Consider the following 10,721-nt stretch of genomic DNA (forward strand, 5'->3'; position numbering starts at 1 on the left):
CTGCACGTAAGCTGTCTGATTCACCGTCATAGTGGACCTGTGACGTAAGGGGGATTATAGGACTGTTTCATAGATGAGGAAACAGATGCCTAAAGATGTAAACACTTGCCCAACCTTCCAGAGTCAGTTAGTGACACAGTTGGACTTGGACTTTAGTCTCCCAAAGGCAAACTGTTTGACTTCTCCCGCTCAACTCTTCTTTCCCGGAGTTCGTCAATTTCTCAAGGATCTGTAAATTCTCTATGAGAAATTTAAATTTTTGTTTTCATGGTGATGATCATCTGTAACAGTTATTATAAGCAGGTTCTGAATCATATGGATGACCACACTTGAGTAGAGGCATGTATCATCAGAATCCTTGTTTTTCTCTTTTGATTTGTGTTTATCTTTGAGTTTATACCAAGTGCAATCCAGTTGCCTTCTTGGTATATTCTATCACTGAGACTTTTTGCAGCAGGCTGAACACAGAAATGTGGGAGAATTGAATCATCTCAGGATACACAGAATACAGGCATGTCAGACTAAAAAGGAACTTACCTCATAACGTCCGTGTTCATGTTTTCAATAGATGTGCACTGTGGTCTCGGTCTTTGAAAATATCAATTTTCAACCATTCAATTAACAATAATTTTAGTAGTCTGTATGTCTTGAAGAATGGTCTGTTCTGGAGGGCAACAATAATTGGATTAGTCGCCCATTGAATGCAGACGAATATCTTCAAATCAAAGAGAAAACTTTACAGAGTTATCAAGTAACATCTGCGTTGCTCACTTACAGCGTGTTGGTTAAGTGGAAGGTTTCCTCCTCCTGAATTACAAACAAAGGCTGGGATGCATTAATACTTCTGTTTTGTATGCAAACAGATGTCCTTGGGAGTTGTATTTTCAAACTTACAATATAGAAAAAGACCAAATATATGAGCAGACCTGAGCTAACATTTTTCTACTATTAACCGCAAATTGGCAATTTAGTTTCTGCAAGACAATATCATCCACTTACCTATCACATTAAATTAATATCACAGATTTGAATTTCATTAGCTTTATGGCATTTGATTTCACTTTTGTTCTGCAATGATATGGTAACCTATAAACATGGAGTTTATACATTTTTATGGCTGTACATATGGAAATAACACTATAATAAAAATTAAAACGATAGTTGGGGGTCTGCAATAATTTCCCAAGAATGTGAAGGGGTCCATTCATTACCTGGTTTGAGGAACTTACACTCCAGGACAGCTCACCTCTGAGCACTGCCCACAGATTCCATTTCTTCCTCTTTCTTCTTCCCTAACATCAGCCCCAACTCTTACTGTAACTCCACACTGAGCTCCTGAGCCCATCAGGGGACTCTCCTTTTTGGGAAAAGTTTTGAGACCCTAATCTCGTTTCAGTTACCTTATTTTATATATGAAGAAACTGGGGCCTAGATGGATAAAGTGTCTCTAATTCAAGGTCACTAGAGACTGTAGTTGGCTCTTCTGACCCTTAGCACAGGCAACAGATCCACAGAAAGAGGGCAGGGAGCAGCAGTCATTATTCGCACAGGCCTGCTCATTTCCTGTTTTAAATGGGAGGCCGACTCGACCGCAGGCATGACACAGGGCATTAGGAGAGGGGTTATTATGGGTGCAGTGGACTCCTCACCCACTGGCCAACATGGTGCCCAAACTCCCAGCCTGAGCCTCCTGCTTCCCTGAGCCAAGGCTACAGACTGAAGGGCACAGTCATTGTACCGGGAGTTAGCAACCTGACCCTGGACTTGGATCTGCCAAGGAGGAGCAGGCAGCCTTGGGTGAGCCTTTACACCTATACAGGCCTCAGCTTCCCCTTCTGTAAAATAATCAGGGTTATGGTAGAATTTCAGTGTCTCCCAGTCTTCCCTGAAGGTGAGCACCCCTCGGAGTGTTTCTTAAAAACCCACATTCCTGGGCTTCCCTGGTGGCGCAGTGGTTGAGAGTCCACCTGCCGATGCAGGGGACATGGGTTTGTGCCCTGGTCCGGGAGGATCCCACATGCCGCGGAGCGGCTGGGCCCGCTGAGCCTGCGCGTCTGGAGCCTGTGCTCCGCAACGGGAGAGGCCACAGCAGTGAGAGGCCCCAGCAGTGAGAGGCCCGTGTACCGCAAAAAAAAAACAAAAACGAAACCACCCCCCCCCCCACATTCCTGGACCCCAGCCCAGATTTGGAATATCCAGGGGCAGATGCCTGGTAACTTGTATTTAACAAGGGCCTCAGCTCAATGCTATCATCAGGAAAACACAGGACTTGTTGAGCACTGAGGCCTCTGCCAGCTCTTAAATTCTGAGTCATCAAAGGCCCTGGATACACTGCAAGAGTGGCTCTGAGAGGAAGAACCTGGAGTCAGTATCAGCGGTTCACTCCTAAGAGTATTGTCAGTGAGTCGCTCAGTAAGGCTCTGAGGGACTGGAGAAACAGGATGCGTGAATTTGAATCAGAAATTAACTGAGGGGCTTCCCTGGTGGCGCAGTGGTTGAGAGTCTGCCTGCCGATGCAGGGGACACGGGTTCGTGCCCCGGTCCGGGAAGATCCCACATGCCGCAGAGCGGCTGGGCCCGCGAGCCATAGCAGCTGAGCCTGCGCGTCCGGAGCCTGTGCTCCGCAATGGGAGAGCCACAACAGTGAGAGGCCCGCGTACCGCAATAAATAAACAAATAAAGGGATGCTGCCAGATTATATCCTAATAAAAATAAAATTTATTAAAAAAAAAAGAAATTAACTGAGAGAGGGCAAGGGCAGGCCTTCAAGGGGAGGCAAAGGCAATTGTGCAGAGCAACAGTGTGGTTCTCCGGGGGTCTAGGGTTCAACACACTGGGGAGGCCTGAGCCTGGAGTGGAGCCATCTCACTTCCTCCAGGGCTCTGAGTGGAACCAGCTCTGTGGTTCTGTTTCAGCAGATGAGTGTCCACTATGGCATGTGGATGAGTGATGGCCCCATGCCAGAGGAATCAGCTGGGCCCCCTGGTGACTCGTCCTGACTCTAGAGGAGGCCAAGTGCCATTTTCTGTCTTAATGGGCAGTGACACCATCTAGTCAGAAATGACGTGCAGTGATGAGGGGTGTAAAAGAAAAATTATTCTAACACTTGTTAGGATGGTAGGGAGACTTCTTTTCAAGCCCATTGCAAGAGGGGAAGACTAAACTCAACTCCAAATACAGCAAAGGCAAACTGGAGATTTATGGCCAACAAGCAGAGTGAGGGGGGCCAGTGGACAGAAGTCACCAGGAGGAACTTGATCAGACATCAAGCGCAGGGGGATTCTTGATGAACGGGATTCTTGCTAAAGCAGGCCACGGTGATTACCTATCAAGGGTGGGGGCTTCTCAATAAATTGGCTTAGGAAGAATTGTGCCAAGACTGGGCCCAGCAGGCCAAGGTCAAGGGCAGCAGGCCAAGGTCAAAGGAAGCAGCCCAAGGTCAAGTTAAGAAGAGGGCTGAGAGTGAAACAGCATGTAAAATATTGACCGGCTTAAACTGACTTTGCCTCCTGAAATAGGTTGATTGACTAATCAGACGAGTTATTTTAGACACAGCATGGCACATGTGCAAGACAGGAAGCCAGGTCTCCAGGATGACCCCAGGACCAAAGAATAGAAATGTTTCCACTGGAGCCCTTTATGCGAAGTGAGAAGTCCTTCAGTAGAGAAAATCTGGCTTCCAGCAGCACCAGTAGCTTATGAGGACTGATTTGAGACTAGCCAATCAGCTTCCAAGTTTGAAATTCCCCTAACCGCTTAAATTTCTCCCGAACCCTGGATTAGAGAGGCGGATTTGAGTTAGGCTTTCAGCCTCCTTGTCAGTTGACCTCACAATAAAGCTTTTTCTTTTCTCAAAAGCCGGTGCCATGGTATTGGCTTCTACGTGCGTCAGGCAATGAGCCCTTGCTCAGTAACAGGAGGAGCCTGATTAAGGATTGGTCAGGGAAGAAGTGTTGCTGCGGCCTTTCCCACTGCAGAGCACAGGCTCCGGACGCGCAGGCCCAGCGGCCATGGCTCACGGGCCCAGACGCTCCGCGGCAGCGGGACCCCCCCGGACCGGGGCATGAACCCGTGTCCCCCGCATCGGCAGGCGGACCCCCAACCACTGCGCCACCAGGGAAGCCCAGGGAAGAAGTCTTTGTTAGAGGCTGAGAACTGCCATGGTTGAGCTGAGTTAACAAAAAGCTGGTGGAAATCTGAATTTCTCTCTGTCAGACTGAAGAAGTTGACTAAGAGGAAGAATCATCCTCAGGTAAATATGGAGGATTGAACTGGGGGTTTGTATTGTTTAGCAGCAGCAACGTTAATAATAATAAAATAGTAATAACTATAGCTCTGATTTATTATTTACTATGTGCCAGTAATGTTATATACATTATTTGAAATCCTTAGAAAAACCCTCAAAGATGGTATGATTATTTTAACTTTACAGGTGAGGAAACAGGCTCAGAAAAAATGTTAAGTCAGGAGTTGAATCCAGGTCCCTCTGATTCTAAAACTAATTATTTCCACCATGGCATGAATCTTATATATAGCCGTTTGGAGAGAGAATGGATTTGTAAAGTGAATGAATAAATGAACACATCAATTCTATTCAAGCCTAAAATAGGTATCCTGATAAAAGAACTCATCTCTCGCAAGTCTCAAGAATTGTACGAGCCTCTTACTTACACTAACTTCTCCTCTCCCTCTGTCATGGTTTCACTGCCTCAACTTCGATAATGTAGTTAAAAAAACAAGTGACTAAGATGCCTAACAGGGAGGGTTAGTTGGCTGCAAGCCTGGATACTTAGTGGGCAGCTGAGCTCTTGGAAACCCTGGGGATGGAGGAGGACCAATGGGCACCACGTGGACCGCCTGGGTGCGTTGATGTCCTGGGGTCACTGACTTCTCCTTGCCCATTTTCGACCAAAGGCCACTGGTCAAAGTGGTGAAAGGAGAGAGGAGGTTTGTGACCTAGGTGTGGAGAAGCTTCGTTCCACAGCCTGCTCTCTGTGGTGATATAGCCTGTTCCCAGAAATGCACCGTTGATGTGAATACTCAAATGGCTAGAAATATTAAGAGCTAATCCAAACCATCAGAATGGTTGGCTCCAACTCCAGCAAAGAAGGATAAACAAAATCTTTCTAAATTGGGAAATGGCTCGGGATTATTTTTCTTTGCTTTTCCAACTCATCAGAGATAAGCTTTCATCACCAGAATGTTTTATTAATATTTTTCTAACAGGCTTTATTATTTTGTTAATCAAGCTAATCACAAGCGTAGCATCTTTATGTCTGTATTACTGATTGGTTTCTTTCAAACCACGTTGACATTTTAGTTGTTTCTGAACCAACTTTTTTTTTCTTTCTTTTCCTGAAATGGGTTATGTCTTATTGGCTTCTTTGAAGATTGGCTGCCTTTTTAGGGACATTTTAATCATACTGACTGGTGTGCTTATGAAATGTATAGTGAGGACAGATTGATGGAAGGCTGGAGTGGAGAAGAAGGAAATAATTATCTGCCTAGCGCAAAATATGTACTTGAAATTTTCTATGGAAGCCACCAACTATAAAAGGTCATGAAATAGTGGTGTGAGCTGTTTAAGAGAACACAGTTGTTTTGTGTCTGGTCTCAGCCTGTGAAGAGTGATGCTATCAGGGAGGAATGCCTGGGGGCACTCACCCCAGCAGGTACTACTTGTGGTGAGGCCCCCCACAGATATTCCCCAACCAATGTCGTGGCTGGACCTGCCCTTGTGGTTCCTATTATAGTTGCAAATCGTACCTCAACAACAACTGGTTGTATCAGAGAACTTTGAAAAGACAAGGTTTATTACTCAAAAGTCCTAGAGGGTGCATAGCACACCTGGGGTCACACAGAGAGGTTGTGGTGTGGGTCGACAGAACCTGGGGTTCTGCCTTTATTGGGGTGGAAGTCGGAGTGCTTAGGGTTTCATGGGTTCACTCTGTTGGTGAATTCTAAAACTAGGATTAGAATATAACCTAGGTCCTAGTATTATTTAAAATAAACACTTGTTGGGCTTCTCTGGTGGCGCAATGGTTGAGAGTCCGCCTGCCGATGCAGGGGACACGGGTTCGTGACCCGGTCCGGGAGGATCCCACATGCCGCGGAGCGGCTAGGCCCGTGAGCCATGGCCGCTGAGCCTGCGCGTCCGGAGCCTGTGCTCCGCAACGGGAGAGGCCGCAACAGTGAAAGGCCCGCATACCGCAAAAAATAAAATAAAATAAAATAAACACTTGTTGTAGTTGTATCTTGCTCCAAAGAAGCCATTACGTATTTCATCAAATCTAAGGTGCTTTTGAGATTGAGGATTTCTCCATCCTATTGGAATGCGTCAATGGAAAATTTCCTATTACTACATCATGACTGCCACCTGGTGGACAATTATTGTATGACACATTGACTGCATCCTACTTTCACAGATGCGTGCTGATTTTAGAGGTTAAAAAGAAAAAAATCGAGTGCACTTTAGAATCGTTGAATAGGGTGTATTTGCATAAAAATATTAAGGACTAATTATTCGTTTTACATAAAATGTTCATATTAGCTCCTTAATGACTCTGTTTTTAAAAAAAATACAGTTTGATTTACTAAATCCCAGCATTAATACACAATGTTGATGAAATGTCACTATTGCACAGAGGAGGTGACAGCCGGCAGTGCAGCCTCACAGAACCTGTGCTTGTTGCCTGCCTTTCACCTGCTGAGAGAAAAGGCTCTTACATCAGTACATCATTAGTCCTGATCATCTTCCTTTATTTTCTCTCTCTTTGCTTTTGGAAAATATAGATAGAAAATTATTCACAGTCAACTTCTTCTCTTTTAAATAAAAAAGTTAATAACAGACCTCATAAGATAGGTAGTGGGTTTCTTGGGGTGTTTTTTGTGCCTCAGCGTTTCAGCCTGGAAAATGCCAAGGGACAGTCCTCTGTGTATTTCTATTATGAGCATGTACAGAGCACAATCTTGGGAGGTCTGGCTTCTTTACTGTTTACTAGCTGTGCAAGTCTCATGCCTCTTTGGGTGTCGGTTTCCTTGATTGTCAAATGGATACACTCACCAATCCTTCCAGCTCCTAGGGACTCCTGAGTGAATCCAATGAGGCAATGGTTAGATGCATTTTGGTAACTATTAAAAGCTTTCTGCAAATGTATAATGAGAATTGCTGAAAAAAGTACTTGGAGAGTGTTTTGGCAAGTGCCCGAGGTAGTCGAAACAAAACTTTTCAATTTAAAATCTTTTTGACTTTTAAAATAATTTGGAACAAAATCAAAGTATTGGATATAAGTCTGTGTGCTGTAAAGAATTTGGCCAATTTTAAGGTTTAAAAACGATGACAAATTATTATCTTATGGGATGGCCATTAAGCCATTGGCAATGGCATTCAAGTCCTACTCAGTGGGGGGACACGAGTTTGGTGCACAGGTTGCTGGGAAGCCCACCCAAGAGCAGCCTCAACTTTTTCCCAGGTGTACGTTTATGTGGCAGGTATGTGGGGACTACCTGAGCTGGAGCATGAACCCCTCTCTTTAGGCAGCCAAAGATAGTTTCCAAAATGAGCCCTTGAGGCGGTAGGGAAGCTTGTGACTTAGGGACACTGTGGGGAATAGAGCCAGCCCTCCTCAAAGCAGGTGAAGACAGAGGCTTTCCTGAGCTCTTCTGTGGCTTTGTCACTTGGGGATCCCCCTCTCCTTCTCCTCTTGATGGCCCTGATTTGGAATAATCCTTCCCAGGTCCTGACTAAGTCTCTGACAGAGGATTATAAGTGTGTGTGCCTCTGGCACCTGGAGATGCAGAAAATCTGACCTCCGGGTCCTGTGGCCTGAAAAATCTGCTTAGGTCATGATCATGGAAAGTCATCTTCAGCAGGATGAAAATTATGGCTGGTTTTTATTATTTTGTAAATAATTTAGCCTGCTTATAACTTTTAGGGCAAGAAACTTAACCTATATATTTATTTTAATTGAGACTATGTGTGTTTATATATATAGTTAACTTTATTAAAATACGCCTTTATAATGAAACTATTATATATGTGTGTCATATTCATATGTCAATATAAGCATATTGGCTTTTTAAAAAAATTTATATTTTATTTATTTTATTTTTGGCCGTGTTTGGTCTTCATGCTGTGTACAGGCTTCCTCTAGTTGTCGCGAGCGGGGGCTACTCTTCTTTGCGGTACACGGGCTTCTCACTGTGGTGGCTTCTCTTGTTGCGGAGCACGGGCTCTAGGTGCAGTTGGCTTCAGTAGTTGCGGCACGCAGGCTCAGTAGTTTTGGCTCGTGGGCTGCAGAGCGCAGGCTCAGTAGTTGTGGCACATGGGCTTAATTGCTCTGCGGCATGTGGGATCTTCCTGGACCAGGGCTTGAACCCGTGTCTCCTGCACTGGCAGGCAGATTCTTAACCCCTGAGCCATCAGGGAAGCCCGCGTATTGACATTTATGGGAAATTGGTTACTGCAAGTGACTGGCAGTGGATGTATCTGAGCCATTCTTGTGCATAATCTTTAGTCCCTGGGGACCCTGAGGGACTAAGTGGGATTTAACCCCAAGCAGCTTGGTTACTCAGAATATACCTGCAACCACCCTCCAGGTAAAGTTTCTTAGGAGCCAGAGTCTGGGAAACACCTACTGCTACTTTAGGTGCCTTGAAGCCATTGGCTGAAACACAGAGAAGGTATCACTGAGTGGCTCCTGGGACATGACCGAATGATTCTTGTTTTGCAGAGCCATTTTATTTATTTATTTATTTATTTATTTATTTATTTATTTATTTATTTATTTATTTATTTATTTATGGCTGTGTTGGGTCTTCATTGCTGCGCGCGGGGCTCCTCTAGTTGTGGTGAGCGGGGACTACTCTTTGTTGTGGTGCACCGGCTTCTCATTGCAGTGGCTTCTCTTGTGGAGCACGGGCTCTAGGCATGCGGGCTCAATAGTTGTGGCTCGCGGGCTTAGTTGCTCTGAGGCATGTGGGATCTTACTGAACCAGGGCTTGAACCCGTGTCCCCTGCACTGGCAGGTGGATTCTTAACCACTGTGCCACCAGGGAAGTCCCATTTATTTACTTTTGAAGAAAGTAAACGCCTTCTGATCTGAAGGCATTTCCTTTGCAGTGGAAAGAGGAGAGACTTCTGTCACCTACAAGAGAAGGAACAGTCTTGACTATTCTGATGTGCAGGAACTTATTTTGGGTTACACAGCATACTGGAGTGAAGTGAGACTTCTCTGAGGGAGGGCTGAGCTGAGGCTCTGCCATCTTGTCTCATTAAAATGTGCTCTGTGAATGCTGGTGGAAGAGAGGGAGGTAAGATGGAGGGAACAAGCCTTTAGGAAGCAGGTGTCAGGTTCAACAGGAATCATTTAGTCCTGCTAAAGATAATCTAGAAGGATCTTTTTAGGAAAAGGACAATTTATTTCCCAAAGTATCCAGTTTCTCAATATGTAGGGGTTCTAAACCAGGCCCCAATTGTGTGCTCGCCAGGCAGCTGGACTTGTCTGGGCAAATGGATGAATGAATGGAACGGTGGCTCCAGGAGGGTACTTATAGGAGCCCTGCTGTACAGGGTGGGGCTCTTGTCCTGGAGGAGGTTGAGACAGCGAGGGATGGAGAGAGAGCAAGCTGAACGTCTCGGCTGCTGGCTGGTGCTCTGGAACCTGAAATCATACCTGAGACCTGGAGAGATGAGAGAAGGGGGTGGGGAGGGTGAGCAAACACACAGCCAGGACTAAAGGAGCTGGGTTTTTTGGTTTTAATTGAAGTATAGTCGATTTACAATGTTTTTTTAGTTTCAGGTGTACAGCAGAGTGATTCAGTTTATCTATCTATATTCTTTTTCAGATTCTTTTCCATTATAGGTTATTACAAGATACTGAATATATTTCCCTGTGCTATACTGTAGGTCCTTGTTGTTCATCTGTTTTTTATATAGTAGTGTATATCTGTTAATGCCAAACTTTTTTTTTTTTTCTTTTGCGGTACGCGGGCCCCTCACTGTTGTGGCCTCTCCCATTGCGGAGCACAGGCTCCGGACGCGCAGGCTCAGCGGTCATGGCTCACGGGCCCAACCGCTCCGCGGCATGTGGGATCCTCCCAGACTGGGGCACGAACCCGTGTCCCCTGCATCGGCAGGTGGACTCTCAACCACTGCGCCACTGGGAAGCCCAATCCCAAACTTTTAATTTATCTCTTCCCCACGTCCCCTGCTAGTAACCATATGTTTGTTTTCTACGTCTGTGAGTCTATTTTTGTTCTGTATATAGATTCATTTGTATTATTTTTTAGATTCTACATATAGGTGAAACTATATGATATTTATCTTTCTCTGACTTACTTTACTTAGTATTAGAATCTCTAGGTCCATCCATGTTGCTGAAAATGGCATTATTTCATTCTTTTGTATGGCTAATATTCCATTGTATCTGTATATATACCACATCTTCTTTATCCATTCATCTGTCAATGGACATTTAGATTGCTTCCATGTCTTAGCCATTGTAAATAGTGCTGCTATGAACATTGGGGTGCATGTATCTTTTTGAGTTAGAGTTCTCATCTTTTCCGGATATATGCCCAGGAATTGGATTGCTGGGTCACATGGCAACTCTATTTTTAGTTTTTTAAGGAACCTCCACACTTTTCTCCATAGTGGCTGCACCAGTTTACATTCCCACCAACAGTGTAGGAGGGTTCCCTTTTCTCCACACCCTCTCCAG

The 10,721-nt window shown here is 45.0% G+C and overlaps 1 long non-coding RNA gene across 1 annotated transcript in view; it reads left to right on the forward strand.

Annotated features, from left to right (window-relative positions):
- The first annotated feature begins 9,988 nt into the window (after window positions 1-9,988).
- The window catches only part of LOC132516890 (uncharacterized), a 41,266-nt gene continuing 40,533 nt past the window's right edge, over window positions 9,989-10,721 (forward strand). The window contains exon 1 of the long non-coding RNA XR_009539501.1: window positions 9,989-10,137. This is a non-coding gene — a long non-coding RNA (uncharacterized LOC132516890). The remainder of the gene's footprint in view (window positions 10,138-10,721) is intronic.

This window comes from Lagenorhynchus albirostris, chromosome 3 (genome assembly GCF_949774975.1).
Source record: "Lagenorhynchus albirostris chromosome 3, mLagAlb1.1, whole genome shotgun sequence".
Taxonomy (NCBI): Eukaryota; Metazoa; Chordata; class Mammalia; order Artiodactyla; family Delphinidae; genus Lagenorhynchus; species Lagenorhynchus albirostris.